We start from the raw sequence: 20,326 nt of genomic DNA, 5'->3' as shown, positions 1-20,326 counted from the left end.
ACTCCTATGTGATCCAGCAATCCCACTACTGAGTATATATCCAAAGGAAATGAAATCTGTATGTCAAAGAGATATCTACATTCTCACGTTCACTGCAGCTATTACAATAGCTGAGATGGAATCAATCTAAGTATCCATTGATGGGTGAATGGATAAAGAAAATGCTGTATGTATACACAGTGGAATACTATATTTGGCCATGAAAAAGAAGGAAATCTTGTTATTTGTGACAACATGGATGAACCTGGAGGACCTTATGTTAAGTGAAACAAACCAACCGAAGAAACAAAGACAAATACTGCATGATTGCCCTTATAAATGGAATCTTAAAAAGTTGATCTCATTTAAGTAGAGAATAGAATGGTAGTTACCAGGCGCTGGGGTAGTTGGTGGATGGTGGTTGGGAAGACATTGGTCAAAGAATACAAAATTTCAGTTAGATAGGAGGAAGAAGTTAAAGATGTCTATTGTACAATACAGAGACTATAGTTAGCCACATATTGTATTCTTAAACAATGCTAAGAGAATGAATGCAAAATACCCACAAAAATGATAACTATATGAGGCAGTGCATATGTTAGTTACCTAGAGCTAGTCATTCCATAGTGTATACAGACTTCAAAACAATATATTATATATAGTGAACGAATACAATTTTGTCAATTAGAAAATAAATATATTGCTAAATAAAATAGTTTGTGTTGTCATGGTTACTGTAACCCTAGCAGGTTTTAGGGAATTGTTGATAACAGTAGCTAACACTAAATGCTAACTGCCAAGTACTTCACATACATTTTTTTCCATTTAATTCTTACAATAATCCCATAAGAAAACATTCTTCATTTAGAACAAAATTAGTCATCATATTTCTGTTTTCAATACAGACATGATTCATGTCACATTCTCTTGTAACTTCTGCTGCATAAAAGGAAAGAAGAACTCTATAGAAATTGAAGTCAATGGAATTACTCTAATTAGAAAAATAAAATCCGTATAATCAATAACAATAACAATGGCCGTTTATTGGCAAAGCAGGGAGCTAATTGCTTTATACGTATTATCTTACAATGCACATTATTATCTAATACAATATGTATGAAGCTAGTATCATCACAATTATTAAAATATCATTATTTTTAAAAGGGGGAAACTTGTGCTCTAAAGAATTATGGGTGTGATCATATTTCCTCAATGTGAGTTTTTCACATTGTTTTTTCACTCAGTTTTCACATGTTTTTCACTGAGTTTTGCCTAACTCCAAAGTCTATTTTTCACATCTTGTAATACATTCACCTGTATCCCTCTAAAATACATGCCCAAACCCTAACCCCTGTGTGATGGTTAATTTTATGTGTAAACTTGATTGTGCTAAAGGATGCCTAGATAGCTAGTAAAACATCATTTCTGGGTGTGTCTGTGACGTGTTTCTAGAAGAGATTGGCGTTTGAATCAGTACAGTGAGTAAAGAAGACCACCTCACCAATGTGGGAATCATCCAATCCATTGAGGGATTGAATTTAAAACAAGGTGGAGAAAGAGTAAATTTCTTCTTTTTGAGTACCTGCCCTCAGATACCAGCACTCATGATTTTCAGGCCTTTAGGGTTGAACCAGGATTGACACTAGTGGTCTCCCATAAGGGTCATTTAGATATCCTGTTGGTTCTGTTTCTCTGGGGAACCCTGATTAATACACCTTAGTACCTGGAAATGTGATCTTATTTGGAAATTGAGAAGTTGGATTTTTGCAGATATATTTAAGTTAAGGATCTCAAAATTAATCATCCTGGATTTGGGTGGGCCCTAAGTCAAGTGACTGGTGTTCTTATAAGAGAAAAGAGATCTGATTTGAGACACCGAATGGAAGGCCTTGTGAAGACGGAGGCAGAGACTGGGGTGATACCACCACAAGCCAATAAATGCCTGGAGCCACCAGAATATGGAAGAGGCAGGGAAGGATTTTTCCCTGGAGCTTTTGAAGGAGGTTTGGCCTTATGAATACCTTGATATCAAACTTCTGGCTTCTAGAACTGTTGAGAGAATAAATTTCTGTTGTTTTAAGACACAAAGTTTGTGGTGATTTGTTTTGGCAATCCTAGGAAACTAACACATCCATGAATGAAGATCTAAGACAAACAGCTGATAGGAAAATGGAAAAAAAAAAAAAGAGCTGATCTTGCATAATTTTTAGAAAGATACACTAAAATAAAAAAAATTCAGGAACAAATTGAATGCTAAAAAAAAACTTTCAGTTATCAACTAAAGAGTCTCAACCTAAATAGTGAGAAATCTAACCTTATCTCCCTTGAGGAAAAAAAAGTAACAACCTATAGTCTATATTGCAATAAGGAATAAATTTTATGGACAAGCTCCAACTACCAGTGTAAATTTCTTTGAATCTTATCATGATGAAGATAATCTCTTAATCTCTGTTGCATTTGAACAACGAAGTGAAATATGTTTTCTCAGATATTCTGCTTTCTAATATCTCCAAGACTTAGCAACGCACATCGAAATGCTACTTATATGAATAACTCTATAAATAATATTGTATTTTTATATGTTCATTTTTTACAATAGAATGAGAGCTTTCTTTATAAGGAAAAGCTCTAATACTATGTCTTTTCATTGCCTGCAGCTTTAAACATTTTCAGAGGCAGAAACTATAGTAATGGCAGTTTGCAAATGAAGTGGTTTGTAAATCTTAAACTGCAATTTTCTCCCAAACAAAACAACAACTAAAAAATATGCTCTCTAAGGAGAGATGAAACTGTAAAGTCTTTTATTTGGCATTCAGATGTTGCTGGATATGTTTTCAATAAAGAATATCCTCCCCTTAAATAGCACCTACATCTTTCCACCAAAATCTTTTCTTGTATATTGTCTGTCCACAACGGGAGTGAGGCTTAGTATCTCATGCTAGTTAGATGCATTATTCATTTCCTTTCTGCTTATATATTCCACAGTTTGAAATTTCCTCCAGAATTAAAAAAAGTAAATCATCACAGTCATAGCTACAATGTGTCTCTTGTTTATTACACCTCTCCCAAACAGCCAGTGAATTTAATGATACACCATTTACATTTAATAGTATTCAGACATATTTGGCACATGTTTTATTATTTTATCTTATAAAGCTTGAATTTTTTAAAAAGCCCCACTGATTTTTGTACCATTTAACATTTACTGAAAATTATCTTTTAATTTGAAAGTCATAAAGAAGTATAGGTAGCATTTGCTTCCTATATTTCAGAAAATTTTCTCTGATTTTTCAATGATTCATTTAAACTCCTATTATTAACAGAAAACACAGTCTCATTTCAGTTGGTCTGTGTCTCAAAATCTAATGTCCCCATCTCCAGTCTTGGCCATTCTTCCCATTCACTCCCCAGAACTATGGTTAGTACCACCAGAGTGTTACCAACATCATCAGCAGCAGAGCATTTAATTTAGATTTAATCGGAGCTAAGTAAAGCAGACAGCTGAACAAGAGAGAACAGTACTTTCTCAATGGGGTAATAGAATAATGAGGTTTTTTTCTTATATAGCTAGAAAGCAGCATGCTATAGTGAAAGAGGATGAGCTTTAGATTTATTCCAACTTAATCTATACTGCTGATCTTCCCTCTCCATGGATAATTACTTCACTACTCTGAGCCTCATTTTTTACTTAGCTGAAAAATAGGAATAAGGATGTTGCAAGGATGAAATAAAATAATGTATGTAATAGCACAGCACTCAGAACATGAATGATAATCAGTTACATGGTAATTACCTCCAACTAACTCACGTACTTCCACAACTTTGTTTTTTTCCTTCCAGATTATACCAACAACTGAACTGCAGCAGTGTAGCAGAGGAGCCAGTTGGCTACATAAATCATACCTCATGTAGAATTTACAGAATGAAAGAAATTTAAAGACAGGTCAATTGCTTCCTTTGATACCATTGCTCTTTATTGGCAAATGTGTAGTAGAATCAAATCCATTGATTTGTAGTCTGGAATAGGAATCTTCTTCTAATTATGTTTCCAAATCATAAAAATGACTGTTAACAAAAAAAATCAAAAGCATGCTCTAGTAATGGTTGCTGTTCATTATTATGGTCAGGTATAGAACATTCATCTGAAATGAAATACTTTTGATTTGGGGAACTCAGGATCAAACTTGGCTTTGGGTATCCTTGACTCCAGCTGCAATCAAATCAAAGCTTTGAGACGTTTTTGAAATGGAAGCAGCAACATTGTGAAAGATCAAATAAAAAAAAAAAAATCAGTGCAAATAAGAATGGTCTTGTGAATTTTTAGCCATGGTGGTACCTTGCATAACAGCAGGGTCCACGGTGAATACACAGTACAAAAGCTGATGAAATGTCTCCCTGAAAGCAGGAAGGTAATGTTTTGAAGTCTGAAGAACATCTAAAATGGGACGTGTTTGACACCTATATTTCAACAGAGAAATATCCAGAGAAACAAAGTGGAGGCCCCCCTGGATCACTTTCGCAAAAGGTCTTTTACCAGCTTTAAGTCTCTCTGAAGGGTTTGTTGAGAATCCAGTCCAAAGTTTCCCAAAGAATCTTCTTCCTGGATTCCATGAACCTTCTGAAAGTATTCCCTGCCATGTTTTGCCACTTGCCCTCCTAAAATAGATAAATAAAGGCTAGAATTTATAAGAAAGATAAGAGTTTAGCACAAAAGCCTCTAATATTCTAATATTGGCTCAAAAGCTTCTGATAATGGGTCATAAATGTCATTTTCTATAACTTTGCCTTTTTAAACAATTCAAATTTAGAAGGTTTAACATGGTATTTGTGGACTACTTATATTTGAATGAGTAGATCATTTGTGGTAATTCTGATTAACTTTTGGGTATTAGGAACATGGCTAGAACTATACCTCCATAAATTACAATTTTTTCCTATAGAAAAATCAGATTTGACATATCATCTCAACTTACACCATCTTGTCCAGGAGTACAGCACATCATAAAGCTAAGGATTGCCTTCAGTGATTTCATTCTGATGTTTTAAAGTACTTTTTTTTAGTCTCTTGACCATCCAAATCAGCATTTTTCTCTGACCAGTATCTGATTTTCTAACAAACTCTCTACAAAAAGGAGATACGGAATCCCTTAGGGCTTCCCTAATTTGGGGGAACATAACCTCTTTTTGATAGTATCTTCACAATATCTACTAGAGTTAATGAACTGGAGATTGCATAAAGGGTATTGTAAGCAGGTATAGCCCATATCCTGGTATAAATGCACACTATTCCTCTTATTTTGGGGCCATCCCATTTGAATTAGCCTCCTTCCCTTTCGGAGCTCGATCACAGCCAGAGGAGCCAATTAGTGAGTGGAGGGCATGCACCTCGAGGTTGGAGTACTTGGGAGCCCCACAAGACATCTCTGGCGTTGAGCTTTATCATGTCACAGCAAATACTAGTGTTCTATGTGCTATTAGCTGTTCCATGGAAACAATTTGGGGAACATTCTGTATTCCATCCCACTTTCAGGAAATTCAAAATTCTTATGATAAGGTCTAACAAAAATCTATCTAGCTATTTTGGCCAAAAAAAAAATTTTTTTTGTCAGATAAACGTCACTGGACACCCTCTTTTCATGAGATATACTTTGAAAAATGGAGTTCTTGAGTCTGTGTCTATAGCTGAAGGACCAGTTTTCTCAGCGTTGTTGTGAGAGCTGCAGCCTCTTCAAGAAGCTCAGTTCAGCCTGTGTCCGGTCCTCCTCTACACTTTGTTATTGTCAGTGCACTTTACAAAGCACTAGCTCCAGATGGAAGTGAAGCAGGATATTTCCCCGAGCCCTTCATGGAACTTGCAACCGGGGGCCTCATTTGCCCGGCTCACAGCTGTCAACTCCTTGCAGGAAAGAGCACGAAAGTGAACGAGGTGAGAACTGAAGCGCACAAACACTGGAACCAACTGGCTGCTTCAGCGCAGGCAGGAGCCAGCTCCACTCACTCGGATCCGCTGTCCTCCACCCCTCACGGGAAGGAACACACGGGTAAGTGGAGGCAGGAGCCGAGAGCGAGTGCTTTTGGGCACCAGCAGGAGCAAACTTCACGCAGGCCCCGTGGCAGAGTCTGGCATGATGCGCATGACCCCTGAAGCTCCAGAGGGAGTGTTACAGTGCTCTTTTAGCTCTGCCACCCGTGGACGGCTTGAGTGATAACAGCTTAGTCATCCCTCTGCTTACTCACATGAGGTGGCTGCCCTCCAACAAGGGCAAAGGGCAAGTGTGACAGCCTTTTTTATCCACACTAGTGGCACCCAGGCTCTTGCCTGGCATTCAGGAGAAATGAGGTCGTATGAACAACCTGAAAGATGGCAACTGCGGGGGATTTTATTGCCAATGGAAGTGGCTCTCAGTTGGAAGGGGAGCTGAAAAGCGAATGGAATGGGAAGGTAATCTTCCCCTGATGTCTGGCCATCTCTGGCCAGATTCTTCTCCGAAGTTATGCTGTCAAGCTCTCCCTCTGAAGTCAAGCCACTTCTCTCCAACGTCCAGACACAGTCTCTGATGTCCAGCTGCTTCACCTCTCCCTGCTGGTTGAGTATGAGGTTTTTATAGGCACAGGATAGGGCAGGGCCGCCGGTGGTTTTGGAAAAGGAAATATTTGAGCCAGAAACAGAGATGTAAGTGCTCACTTTGGACTGTGTTCCCAGGCTTGAGGGTGGGGTTTTGTTGGGGGTCCAGCCTTTTCTGCCTAGAATTTCTCTGCCTCCTGTCCCTATCAGGAGTAGAACGTCCAGGGCATTCACACCCCTGGTGAATTGGAACACGAACCTTGGGTCTTCCCTTGATCACTGCTGCCGTGTGTTCAGGATTGATGCGGGACTTAGACCACATGGACTCAAGAACCCGGAAATGTAAAAAACAAAAACAAAACAGAAAATCCAGAATTACAGGGGACTGTTTCAGAGCTTTTCTTTGTATATTGTGGAACACATTACTCCATATATTTTACACATTGACATTTTCACTTTAGTCAGAAGCTATTAATAACAAAAATTTCAATACATGAAAGAAAATAGAATATGAGACCAGTAATGCCATCTCTAGAAGATGGGATCCAGGGAGAATCTAAGCTCCGCTATTTCTAGAAGAACATAGAGAAAGCAGAACCGTAGGTTACCTGCTCCTGCTGCTGCCTCACAAACAGATGACGGGTGTTAGTGAAATGCTTGTACTTAGGATGGAAAACATAGTTTAGTTTATGGTAGCGAAGAAATATTAGGGGGGAGTCCAAGCCTGACATGGTCATGATATGATAGCTGGAAGGATGGAGAAGACCAAGAGATGAGTCCAGGAGGCAGACAATGGTGGTGCCAATAGGAAAGAAAAGAAGAGTGGAATTGAGCATGCAGATGGGAGGCTGGGGCTTGCCCGGGCACCCAGAGCCCCTCCAGGATGGCTGGCTGGGGAGTGAATTGGAGTCATTGTTTCACTACCAGTAATGACTACCAATAAACTAGTGTCACAATGACCTAAATAAGAATTCCCACATCCAGACTGGGTAAAAATGTAGGATGGTGGTAGCATATAGTTGGTTAGGGTACAATATTGTCTAACAGTAGTCTTCGAAAGCTGTAACAAAATACATAGTTTTTGACACAAGAATTCCACTTTGGGACTTATTTTAAGAAAATTAATTAGGGACCTATGCAAAGATATGTTACAAGGCTGTTAATTTTAACATAGTAATACAGATTTTTGATGAAATATGATTTTCACATTAACATTTATGGGGCATAAATGTATTTGTTTTGAAAGTTTTATATTGCATTTTGTTATATGAAGTAACAAGATTTTGTGTAAAATCTTATTTTATGTCTAGTCCTATGTCCCTTAACAATGGGGGTATGTTCTGAGAAATGTATCATTAGGTAATTTCATCATTGTACGAACATCATAGAATGTACTTAAACCCAGATGGTATATCCTACTACACAGCTAGGCTATATGGTATAGTCTATTGCTTCTATGTTATAAACCTGTACAGTGTGTTGCTCTACTGGATACCTTAGGCAACTGTAACACAATGGTAAGTGTTTGTATATCTAAACATAGAAAAAATACAGTAAAAATTAATATAAAAGATTTAAAAAAAAGCACACCTATATAGGGCGCATAACAAAAATGGAGCTTGCAGGACTGGAACTTGCTCTGAGTGAGTCAGTGAGTGGTGACAGGATGTGAACACCAAGGACATCACTGTACACTACTGTAGATGCCAGAAGAATTGGATGCTTAGGCCACACTAAATATACAGAAAACTTTTCTCTTTCTTTGATAATTAACCTTAGCTTATTATCAATTTTTACTTTATAAATTTTAATTATTTTTTACTCTTTTATAACACTTAGCTTGAAACACAAACAGCCGTACAAAAATATTTTCTTTCTTTATATCCTTAAGATTTTTTTATATTTTTTCAAACTTTAATGTTTTATTTTTATTTTTTAAACTTTTTTGTTTAAAACTAAGACCCAAACACACACAGCAGCCCAGGCCTATACAGGGTTAGGGTCACTACTGCTGTCTTCCACCTCTACACCTTGTCCCACTGGGATGTTCTCAGGCACAATGACACCCATGGAGCTGCCGTCTACTGTGATAACAATGCCCGCTTCTGGAATGGCTCCTGAAGGACCTGCTTAAGGTTCTTTTTAAAGATGTGTCACTCTTTTCAGAAATATGTTTATGAAGTTTTGCTGGGTTTCTTTCTTTTTTTAATCATAGATTTGCTTATCAGTAGATAATGCACTATGAATATTCCTCTATGAACAAACCATTCAGTTTTGGGGTCCATGTTTTTAAACTTTTTAAGGAGTTTGTTGAGGTCTGTAAAAACTTCTAAATCTTTCACTGTGAATTTCCTTGGGGGGGGGTTTCCTTTTCTTCTCCTGCAGTTTCCTTTTCTGTTGCCTCTTCTTCAGCTATATGTTCTATTCCAACAACTCCTCATTAGTCAATTTCTCAAGAACCTCCAGGAGCTCCTCAATGTCATCCTCATCCACACCCAGGTTCAAGTTATCTGCCAGTTCAACCACCACCTTGTTGATTTTTCCAACCTGCTCATCCTGAGCAAATCTTTTGAAGTTACTGATGAACCTCTTGAGTATCTTCTTCCAGCTGCCATTTATACACTCCTTAGTGACACCACCCCAAGCCCAAGCAAGATTCTTGATGGAGTCAGAGATGTTGTAATCCTTCCAGAATTGCATTGATGTCTTCTTTTTTTTTTTTTTTTTTTGCAGCAGCCAGGGCAAAGGTCCTTTTCAGGTAATAGACCTTAAAAACTGCTTTAATGCCTTGATGCATTGGTTGAATCAAAGAGGTGGTGTTTGGAGGGAAAAACATCACTTTGATATTGGGATGGAAATCACCAATAAAATGAACATGTGTGGGACCATCACCAACAATAAGCAAATCCTGAAAGGTATGTTATTCTCCAATAGTACTTCTCATTTTGTTGACATAGTAATTCAGAAGGGCACCTTGGAAAGGAGCTGGGTCATCCATGACTTCTTATGGCTCCTCTAGTTTACCAGCAGTGTGTGTTTAGTGATATGCTTGGAGACCCTGGGGTCCTCACTGTGCCATATCATTAAAAGTTTCTATTTGTAGCCTGCAACATTGCTCCAAAGTGAGACAGTTATTCTGTCCTTAAAAACCTGACATCCAGCATTGACTTGGCCCCCTTAGGGATAATAGTGCTTTAAGGCATTTGTTTCCAGAATACAGAGGTTTCCTTCATATTAAAGATTTGCTCTGACAAGTAATTCCCCCTCACAATCAACTTTCACTAATCAACTGAAAACTAGTTTTCAGAAATTCTTCAGCTGTCTTCACATCAGCACTTGCAGACTCACCACTTACTTTCACATAACGTAATGAAAAACAGTTCTTGAGTCATTTAAGCCACCCAGAGCTAGCAGTAAATTCAACACTGTAGTTGGGTCCAGCCTTTTCTTTCAATATTGCAAACAAACTTCTTGCTTGGCTGTGATCATCATGGTGCTGGGAGGAATTCACTTCTGTGACTGGTCTTCATTCTAGGTCGTTAGAAGTTTCTCCATATCTGATATAGGCTCTTCCTGAACTTTTGTTAGTCTCGTTGCCTTCAATGAAGAAGATCTTTTCAGCTTCCATCATTTTGTTCTCATTCTTCGAGATCATGGTTATGGCGGAATGGGACAGACCTGACTGGTGAGCAATAACCATTACTGATTTTCCATCTTTGTAGTTCTTAATCACTTTTAATTTAACTTTCAGGTCAATCACTGGGCATGGCCTCTTTCTGACACATTAACCATGAATTTTGATGATTAAGGACCGTGATGAATAAAACATTGTGTAATTAAATTAAGCACAAAAGAACATGACACAATCAAGAGACACAGTAAACATGGGATGTATGAGGCTGCTGCCAGCATAACATTGAATACGGTTTTACAGCAAACCTGAAAAGAAGTACAAGGAATACACCCTAAAATAACAATGAAAGTATAGTATAGTAAATACATAAACCAGTAACATAGCTGCTTTTCATTATCAAGCATTATATACTGCTTATAATTGTATGTGCTATGCTTTTACATGACTGGAAGCACAGTGGGTTTGTTTACACCAGCATCACCACAAACACATGAGTAATGTGGTGGGCTATGGCTACGACAGCCGGGACGTCACTAGATGTTAGGAATTTTTCAGTTCCATTATAATCCTGAGACCACTGTCACATGTGTCGCTTGCAGTTGACCGAAATGTTGTTATGCAGCACATGACTGTACTTGAAGGCACAAACAAAGGAAAGGTCTAACCGACTAACACTGGAAATGTTATTAGTCTTCTTTAGGTGGTACATTTCAGGTGATTTTTGATATCTCATTTCTGATTGTTTTGCTAAAGGTAATATTTCTCTTTTGTCTGAGTTTTCTGCTTTTGTCCTATAGTTAAAATAAATTAGTTACTTTAAGGAAAAATAAGGTCTATAAAAAGAGGTAGTGCTATGACATACTCATGAGAATGGCTCAAATGATATACATACACTATTAAGTGTTGACAAGCATACAGAGCAATGAGAACTCTAATATTCTCATCCTCTGCTGATAGTGATGTAAACTGTTAGAATACACAAAGACATGGAATCAATCTAAATGCCCATCAATAATAGACTGACTAAGGAAAATATGGTACATATACACCATGGAATACCATGCAGCCATAAAAAAGAATGAGGTCATGTCCTCTGTAGGAATATGAATGGAGCTGGAGGCCATTATTCTTAGTAAACTAACACAGGAACAGAAAACCAAATACTGCATGTTCTCACTTATAAGTGGGAGCTAAATGATGTGAACACATGGACACACAGAGGGAAACAACACACACGGGGGCCTTTCAGAGGGTGGAGGATGGGAGGAGGGAGAGGATCAGGAAAAGTAACTAATGGGTACTAGGGTGATGAAATACCTGGGTGATGAAATAATCTGTACAACAAACCCATGGCACAAGTTACCTATGTAACAAACCTCTGCCCTTGTATCCCTAAACTTAAAATAGAAGTTTAAAAATAAGAAGAAGGAAAAGAATATATATTCACCAAAAGACATATTCAAGAATGTTTCTAGTGGCACTACTTGAATTTCTTCCAAACTAGAAGCAACCCAAATATCCATCTACAGTAAAATAGAAGAGAAGTTGTAATATACTCACATACACAGCAATGAGAATGAACTATATTATCTTCTGCATAGATGAATCTGTCAAATTTAATATTAAAAACAGGCTAGACAAAAAACAGTATATCTAATACTCTTAAATTAAGAGTTAAACTTCATAAACAGGAAAATACACCTATAGTTTTAGAAGTCAGAATAGTGGTTACTTGGCAGGGTAGGTTTCAGAAAGGGTTATAAGGGGTTCACTGGGGCACAGGTAAAAATTTGGTTTGGATTTTGATTATGTAGTGGCATCTACTTTGTGAAAAGCAATCAAACTTTGCATCTACAACTCTTACACATACCTCTGTAAATATTATACTTTAATAAAGGTGACTTTGTGAAAATAATTGGTTTCGGGTTGGAGATAGGAGCTAGAACTATGGGCCACCTGGCATGTACTGTATGGGAGAGAGGCAAATAACTTACAAGGGCATTGCAGTGTACTGATTAAGAGCACTGGGTTTAGAGCCAGATAAAACTAGATTAGATTCCCTGTTTTCTTGCTTCTAGCTACGTAGCAAGAGGAAGAGTGAGAGACGAGGCCAGATACAGGCAGGGCCAGACCATGAAAGACCCTGTAAAGTCAAGATAAGGATTTTGGTTTTCATTGTAAGTGTGGTGGGAAGCCATTTCTATTTACAGAGTAGATTCAAAGAGATTTCCTAGGAATAAAAGAAGAAAAGGAACTGTACTGGACTGATAGAGAAGAACAACAACAATAACATCTCCAAATGCTTCATTTGGCTGCTTCAAAATAAGCAGCCAAATGTGCTTATTTTGAAGGAGAAAAAAAGGCTGAACTGAATTCCTAGGATAAGTCTCAAAATTGTGGCAGAAAAACCAAAAGAATGCAAGGAGAGCGAGACTCTACAATCTTGAGGTAGATTTTTGAGACAGATTTTTCTCTTTATGTAAGAGCTTGCATACCTCACAGCAGCTTTAGAAGTAGGTGAAATGTTAGTTGGGGCTACGAGGAAACAGCGTTCTCTTCTTCACTCTTCCTATTAGCCAGAGATGAAACAAAGAAACAAACCACCAACAAAAACTTTTTTTTTTTTTTTTTTTTTTTTTTTTTTGAGACAGAGTCTCGCTCTGTCGCCCAGGCTGGAGTGCAGTGGCGCAATCTTGGCTCACTGCAAGCTCTGCCTCCCGGGTTCACGCCATTCTCCTGCCTCAGCCTCCCGAGTAGCTGGCAAAAACTCTTAATTCTTAGGGGCAAGATGAACAATTTAATCCATTTGTCTTGACTATATGTTCTCTCACTTTTTAATACAAACACAAAAACAGGATTAGAATCCTTATAGTCACATTGGGAGAACTGGCAGAAAAGCAGTATCTGCCGGTTAAGCCATCTAGTCTATGGTACTTAGTGATGGAAGCCGTAGCAAAATAATGCACTAGCTGACATGAAAAATTTCTATTAATTTAGTACTCTTTTAACGGCTTGTGATTAAACACGTTTTACTACACAGAAAATTGAACTTTGTTTTTATTTTCCAGAGAGCTTAACAAAGTGACTTACACAAAGTACATATTCAGCAAATGTTGGTACAAATAATTAATGAGTTAAAGAATGGATAAATAAGTAAATAAATGAACAACTCCATATTTAGAAATTAAAGGGCTTTACAAGCTAAATATTAGGTGGTGGATATATTAATTTGCTTGACTACAGTAATCATTTCACTATGTATGTATATATGAAAACATCATGTTGTATACCTAAAATATATACAATAAAAATTCATTTATTTACACAAAAGCTAAACTGCATTTGTAGTAATAATTGCAAACAGTATGTAAACTGGTAATTTCAGGATACTACTTCATGAGGAAACATAACTGGAAACAATTTCCTACAGGCAGAAATTGTTTGGCCACGTTGCTTTTAGCAAGTAAGATGTCCATATGGAATCTGAAGAAAATCACGAACTAGGTCTTTCATCATAGATAATGTCATCTCTTATGTAAAGAGAAGTCATAAACTCTGTTCTTTGATGAATTCCACTTATCCAAAGAGGAAACAAGTTTTGGTGTTCTGATTTTTAGATTACATCACGCTCTTCACAGTCAATTCCTTAAACCAATGGGAGTTCATTTATCTTTTTCTAACAACTTTGCAAGGACAGGGTTACATACAGAGCCACATGCAAGGACCTTTAAAACAGAAACATTCAGCTGGGCACCGTGGTTCACACCTGTAATCCCAGTACGTTGGGAGGCCAAGGCGGGCAGATCACGAGGTCAGGAGTTCGAGACCAGCCTGGCCAAAATGGTGAAACCCCATCTCTACGAAAATTACAAAAATTAGCCAGGTGTGGTGGTGGGCACCTGTAATCTCAGCTACTCAGGAGGCTAAGGCAGGAGAATCACTTGAACCCGGGAAGTGGAGGTTGCAGTGAGCTGAGAACATGCCACTGCACTCCAGCCTGGGTGACAGAGCGAGACTCCGTCTCAAAAACAAACAAACAAACAAACAAACAAACCAGAAACATCCAGTGAGACAAAAAAATCACGCTCTAAAACTGAGTAACTTTCTCTTTTCTGCAAACTAAAATATGTGATAGAACTTTAAAGAAATACAATAAAAAAATTGGAGTTATATTCAAATCAATGTAGTCTGTTGGCTTTCCTTGGTTGTATTAATTTGCTAGACAGTTTGAGATGATCAAATAGCAGAGGCCAATAGCTAGCCTGTAGAGATGTTACTGAAACTTTCCAGACCCCCCACACCTTTCTAATTTAATAAGTGCACTAGCCCAAAGGAATGGAAGACATAGAAATAATGAACTATTAAGCTAGCAAGTTATCACCAATAGGAATAATTCCTACAACCAAATTCTGAGCAGGCTACTCTTAAGGTAAGAAGTGTTCATTACTCACTCACACCCATACAAGAATACCATCTGCTACTTGATGGTATCACTTGTCTCTTTGCAAAAAGAAGCCTTTAGGGATGGGAGGCCTGATGTTCTAGTCTGATTATAAGTTAGATAATTATATCTTGCTTAGCTACATTTCTCAAGTAGTTTTATCTGAATTTCCTGACTAACCCCTACACCTTAATTTTATTTCCTACTCTAACTCTTGCCTAGAGCTGCAATGCACTGTTAATCAGCTCCTTGATTCAGTAGCAGATGTAGGGACTGTGCCATCCCATCATAGTCTAAACTATTCCTGAATACATTGGGACATTACCCTTCAGGCTGTGATAGAGATGTAGAATCTGGAACACGGTTTGTAAAGGGCAAAGGATACTTGAGGTGGAGTGGGTACTTACTGGGCAAAGTATGTACTGTTGCATCTACATTATGTCAGATCTGGAGGGTTTGTGTTTTTGATTAATATGTGTACCATCTTGGTATTATAGGAAATAAGTTAAAAAGTGGTATGAAATATTCTAAGAAAGGAGTGATTGGCCTTTCTTGCAAACCTTAAAGAAAACCAAGACTCAGAGTTATCTCCTGAGAGTTTAGGATGATAGATTACTTAAGGAGAGGTCCTTGGTAATTTTATTAGAGACAAAGGAAGGGCAAATGGCTTTGATGACTGCAATCTAACTCAAAGTTTCTACTAGGTAGGGCTGTGTCATGGTGCAGGCTGTAGAATAGCCAGTGCTCATATCAAGAAACAATGGGCTGGGTGCCGTGGCTCACGCCTGTAATCCCAGCACTTTGGGAGGCCAAGATGGGCAGATCACGAGGTCAGGAGTTCGAGACCAACCTGACCAACATGGTGAAACCCTGTCTCTACTAAAAATAGAAAAATTACCCAGGCATAGTGGCGCACACCTGTAATCCCAGCTACTCGGGAGGCTGAGGCAGGAGAATAACTCGAACCCGGCAGGCGGAGGTTGTAGTGAGCCGAGGTCATGCCACTGCACTCCAGCCTGGGTAACAGAGCAAGACTCTGTCTAAAAAAAAAAAAAAAAAAAAAAAAAAGAAGAAGCAATTAGCAGAGAAAACAGCTGAATTTGGAAATCAGAACAGAGGAACTTTCTCCAAAGCCTTGTCGAGGCATACAACAGGTACTACTGAAATACCGTACTACCCATGAGTTCAGTGAAGTTTCTTTAGACAGCACAGACTATGGCTCAAAGGGGGAGCTGAGCTTCACTGGATTGGGCTAAACACTTCATCAGCCAAATTTGATTTTCAGAAATAAAAATGTACTGCTTAAAATTAAAATTTGAGAATTTTGGAAAAGAAGAATTCCAAAAAAAAATGACATGGCGTTCTCTAAAAAGTACACCAAATATTCAATAGAAATATTTGGATTTTTGAGACAAAATAAAACACTGAAGTTAGGGGCTGGGTTAACTGGAGGATTATATCTATGACATGGCTGGAAGAGGAGGGAAGTGCATATTATAGGTAAAGGGCCCAGGAAAGATAGGTACATCATGGAGAAATAGGTTTTCAATAACCATAGGCAGGACAGCAGCCCCTTGGAAACAGAAGTCTGGGTATAAGTAATTATATCTTAATGTGTGTGTTTGTTGGGTTGGTGGGTGTGCAATAGGGGGGCATGAGAATTCTGACAGAGGAAGAGTATGCTGTGATTTCATCTGCCCCATATCCCCATATCTCCCTTAACAAAGACCTCAACAAAATATATTTTTAGGGCCAATATTAGGCATAATGTGATTTCAGAGGCTCACCAGTCTCCTACCACCTTACTCTCTGTAAGAAAAAGCTGTTTAAAACGTCTTTAGTAGAAGATTAAATCTTTAATAGGCCTTGTCTTTAACTGGCCTTAAGGGACCAGGTCTTATTTTTTAACCTCTCATAGAAATTAGCTTAGCACATTAAAGAGAGCAGATGATCAATATGCATCAGTTCAGAGAATGAATGAGTGAATGGCCAATTTCAAAATGGAATATGAAGGGCACTAAATGCAAAACCATACGCATGAGGTGATGTCACTAGACTTAAATGTTTTTATACTAAAATTTAGTTAGAAAACAAATCTAACGTGTCTGGTGTCAGAGTCTTTCCAGCCTATTATAGGGAAGAATTTAAAGCAAGACAAGTGAACACTGGGTCTCCTATGAAATTGGGAAGGGGGAGGAAGAAGGGAAAGATATGTAGACCTTGGGCTAAGAGTAATCTGAAAATCAGAGTGCCAAAATCTTTTTCTCTATGGATAAGTGGAGTTGCTCAGAAAGCTGTAGGAAGAAAAGGCTGTAGGAAGCAGCCGGAAGAGAAGGTTCTACATTGAAAGGAAAAGGGTACAAAGGAATACATTGAAAAAGACAGCCTTCTCTGAACAATCTTGTTAAGAGTTAGCTTTATTTATCAAAACAGTTTGTGCCTACATTAAAGCTGTTTTGAGGAGTTTGTCTTGTGTTGAGCAAAATGGCATAACTCACATCACCACTGCTTTGCACAGCTCTTAAATAGATATGAATATTTTTTACACAAGTGGCATAGCTATAAAGAATCTAAATCCCAATGTAATAATTAAGTATCAGTTTACATTCTGAGGACATCCAGGTGGGCTCTCGAGAGAACTAATGAATCAGAGGATAGGAAATTATTATGAATATTTGCAAACACTGAGAAAATATTTATGCTTTGTTATTTTGTTTTCCACCTCATTTCAGTTTCTTTGTTATTCTTTCAAAACAATCTCTTAGGGGAAAAAGGCATTATGCAAATACAGCATCGAGTGATGTTTTATGTTACATCACCTCATTAGGCAACATCCTGTAAGGTTTCAGGAGTTCTTTAAAATAAAATCTATTCTGTTTTCTTCTTCTCCTTCCCAGGGGTAAATCTACTGTCAATATTAAACAAATTTAATATATGTGGCTATAAATTAATTAATTGTATTACTCTCTAGTCACTCCCATTTGTATTTCTTCTCTCTTATCTTCCCTTGTATTATTACATGATAGCTTTCCAGGAGAACTCCATGCAACATACACGGCTTGATTTTAGTATTTTTAACCATAATGCACAGATAGATAATAAGGTTTATCCACCCCAGTGGTTTCCTCTATCTTGGTAGTATTTATTATCACAACAGTTTCCAGGGGGAAAATGGTTTAATATGTCGTAAGACGTTTTTGCTGAGCAAGTGTTTCTACATCTTCACAGTCGATTTCAAATTGGAAGCTCTAATATGAAGAAAATGATCAAAATATCTATAAAACTACCAAGAAATAAAATACTCCGTCTGCATATTCCATTTGATCTCCATGGGGAGCAAAAATTCAAGTTTCCTGACAATGAATTCAAACATCTCAATCATCATCATTTTTCCCCTTCTTAGAATTGAGAAAAGATTGAGGATTTAGTTATACAGAGGCCACGTCTTCTGAGTCCACCCAGATTTTCCTTTCGTTTGTCTTTTCTACTCTTTGGAAAGGAAATTCAGTTATCTGTGTGCCATAATATAGTGTTAAAAAACTTTTTGCCACAGAGATGTAGGATTGGAAAACATTTAAGAAATCATCTCTGTTGTCCTACATTGTCAGTGGTGGGTTGAGGGGGGCCTCCCTGAAGAGTTTCGAAAATAAGATTGTACCTTGTGAGTTAAACTAAAATATCAACACTCAATGGAAAGATGGGAACAAAATTACCACAAAGAGAACTAAATGGCTCCCATGCCAGCAAGACCCCACTGTAGCCTGATTGAATACATGAACAGAACTATAGAAAAAAGAAAGGGTCAGTGGGAAGCTGGAGGGGAAAGGACAGTAAACGAGATCAAGTTTGTGCATAGCCATCGGCAGCCTAGGAGAAAGGGCTCCACAGTCCAAAGATGACCTATTACCCTGAACTCACAATCCTATCATTTACTCCTCTTGTTCCACTTCCAAGCCCAAGAAGCAAGCATCTGATTTTAATTTGGCTTCCCATCTGGTAACCCTGCAGGGGGAGATTTGGCGGGGTAGAGAACAGAAGTGTCCAATCCTCTCAGCAATACACTTTTTCATTACAAATTAATACACTGGCATCCTAGTTTACAATTTGGCTCTCCATATACCTTGTCCACACAGTGTGGTAGCCAGACCCTCCTCTCCCTTTAACAGTTAGTCTTCTTGTTTTAAGTTAATTTAATGGCATTTTGATTATAGATTTCAATCTCACAGACTGTGATCACGTTTGTGATTGAACTAGAGTCTGTGGATAAGTCAAGTTTTGCCAAAAGAATCTGCCTTGGGTTTGTGGAAAACTCAATAAGGTAATGTCGGCTATCTTAAGAGACAGCGTTGGAAACTTCACCTCATATAATTTCAGCCACTAGAATTTGAGGCAGCAAGCCAAGTTTCTTTTCCTTTCAGTGAAACTTCTAAACCCGATACACAGGCAAATATTTCATCTACACTATGCTAAGAAGTTGCTTCAGATAAAATCTCTGCTAAATCCTTTCTAATACAAGTGAAGGCCAATGTCTTCGTTAATCTACTTTCTCATTAAAAATAACATTTTTAAGGCAGTTAACATTATTTTTAAGGGCTTGTTTTATATACCTTTATCCTACATATATAACCCCAATTATATTTTTCCTCCTCAAATTATTCATTCTTTTTTCTATTCCTCTGAATCATGCCTGCACATATTTTATATATCTTACCGGAATTGCATTGTTTCTATATTAAGGTGAAACTAGAAACAGGATAACAGCAATGTTGAATTGATGGAAAAAAACAGTTCTTAAAAATATTGGCCACATATTTCCACAACATTCTCACTTCAGATCATTTTTTTAAATTTACATTTAGTCTATGTTACCTTAGTTCTTTATCTCCCATATTTCACCAAAGCCAACCCCTCCCATTGAATTTGTATCTGCTCTTGGTAAATTACTCTGGTTTCAGCTGTATGACATTATACTTCATTTTTATTCTTTTCTGCCTCTGTCACTTTTAATCTTGGATTCCCTTGTAGTTAATTTAATGATTGACAACTTTTAGTTATCTACAGCCCAATTATTCTCCCCACATATGTTATTTTCAAATTTAATAGCAAACACCTATTGCATATAAGTAATCTGATTTGTTTGCATTTCAAATAAGTTCTGTGTATTGTTATTTTCAAGAAGTCTGCCCCACATAGTATAGAAGTTCATCAGAGTTAAATGTCTCACTTCAGGGACATTTTGAGTGGAAGAATTGTGCTTGAGTAGTTTCTTTTTGAAACCATGCATGTGTGTTTGTGTGTGTTATTTATATATTTAAACCACACACACAGACACATCATGTTATGTTCCCACACAGAGACACAGGCACTGATACATCCTCCGTTGGGTGACTTCAGATATACACAGGCATTCTCATTTCATTGTGCTTCACAGATCATATGCTTTATTATAAATTGAAGGTTTGTGGCAACCCTGCTTTGAGTAAATCTATTGGCATCGGGTTTTTTTTTGTTGTTGTTTGTTTGTTTTTTCAATGGCATGCTCTCACTTTGTGTCTCTCTGTCACACTCTGGTAATTCTTTCAATATTTAAAATTTTTCATTATTGTACATTTGTTATGGTGATCTGTGATCAGTGATCTTTGACGTTACTATTGTCATTGTTTTGGAGTGCCATTAACTGTGCCCATAGAAGATGACAAACTTAATT

At 37.6% G+C, this 20,326-nt stretch overlaps 1 protein-coding gene and 1 long non-coding RNA gene across 4 annotated transcripts in view; both read right to left on the bottom strand.

The window, feature by feature from the left end:
* Positions 1 to 20,326, bottom strand: part of CNTNAP2 (contactin associated protein 2) — a 2,269,257-nt gene that overhangs the window by 739,499 nt on the left and 1,509,432 nt on the right. The window lies entirely within an intron of this gene.
* On the bottom strand, positions 3,936 to 5,447 carry LOC129040584 (uncharacterized). Of its 2 annotated transcripts, none has more exons than XR_008503681.1 (2): positions 5,365 to 5,447; positions 3,936 to 4,635 (listed from the first exon to the last, which is right to left on the bottom strand). It is a non-coding gene; the product is annotated as an uncharacterized LOC129040584 (long non-coding RNA). The 2 variants fall into 2 exon arrangements; XR_008503682.1 differs by having other exon boundaries at positions 4,953 to 5,430.

The sequence above is a fragment of the Pongo pygmaeus genome, chromosome 6, assembly GCF_028885625.2.
Source record: "Pongo pygmaeus isolate AG05252 chromosome 6, NHGRI_mPonPyg2-v2.0_pri, whole genome shotgun sequence".
Lineage (NCBI taxonomy): Eukaryota > Metazoa > Chordata > Mammalia > Primates > Hominidae > Pongo > Pongo pygmaeus.
The sequence above is the reverse complement of the archived record's forward strand: the minus strand, read 5'-3'. Positions and strand labels throughout refer to the sequence as shown.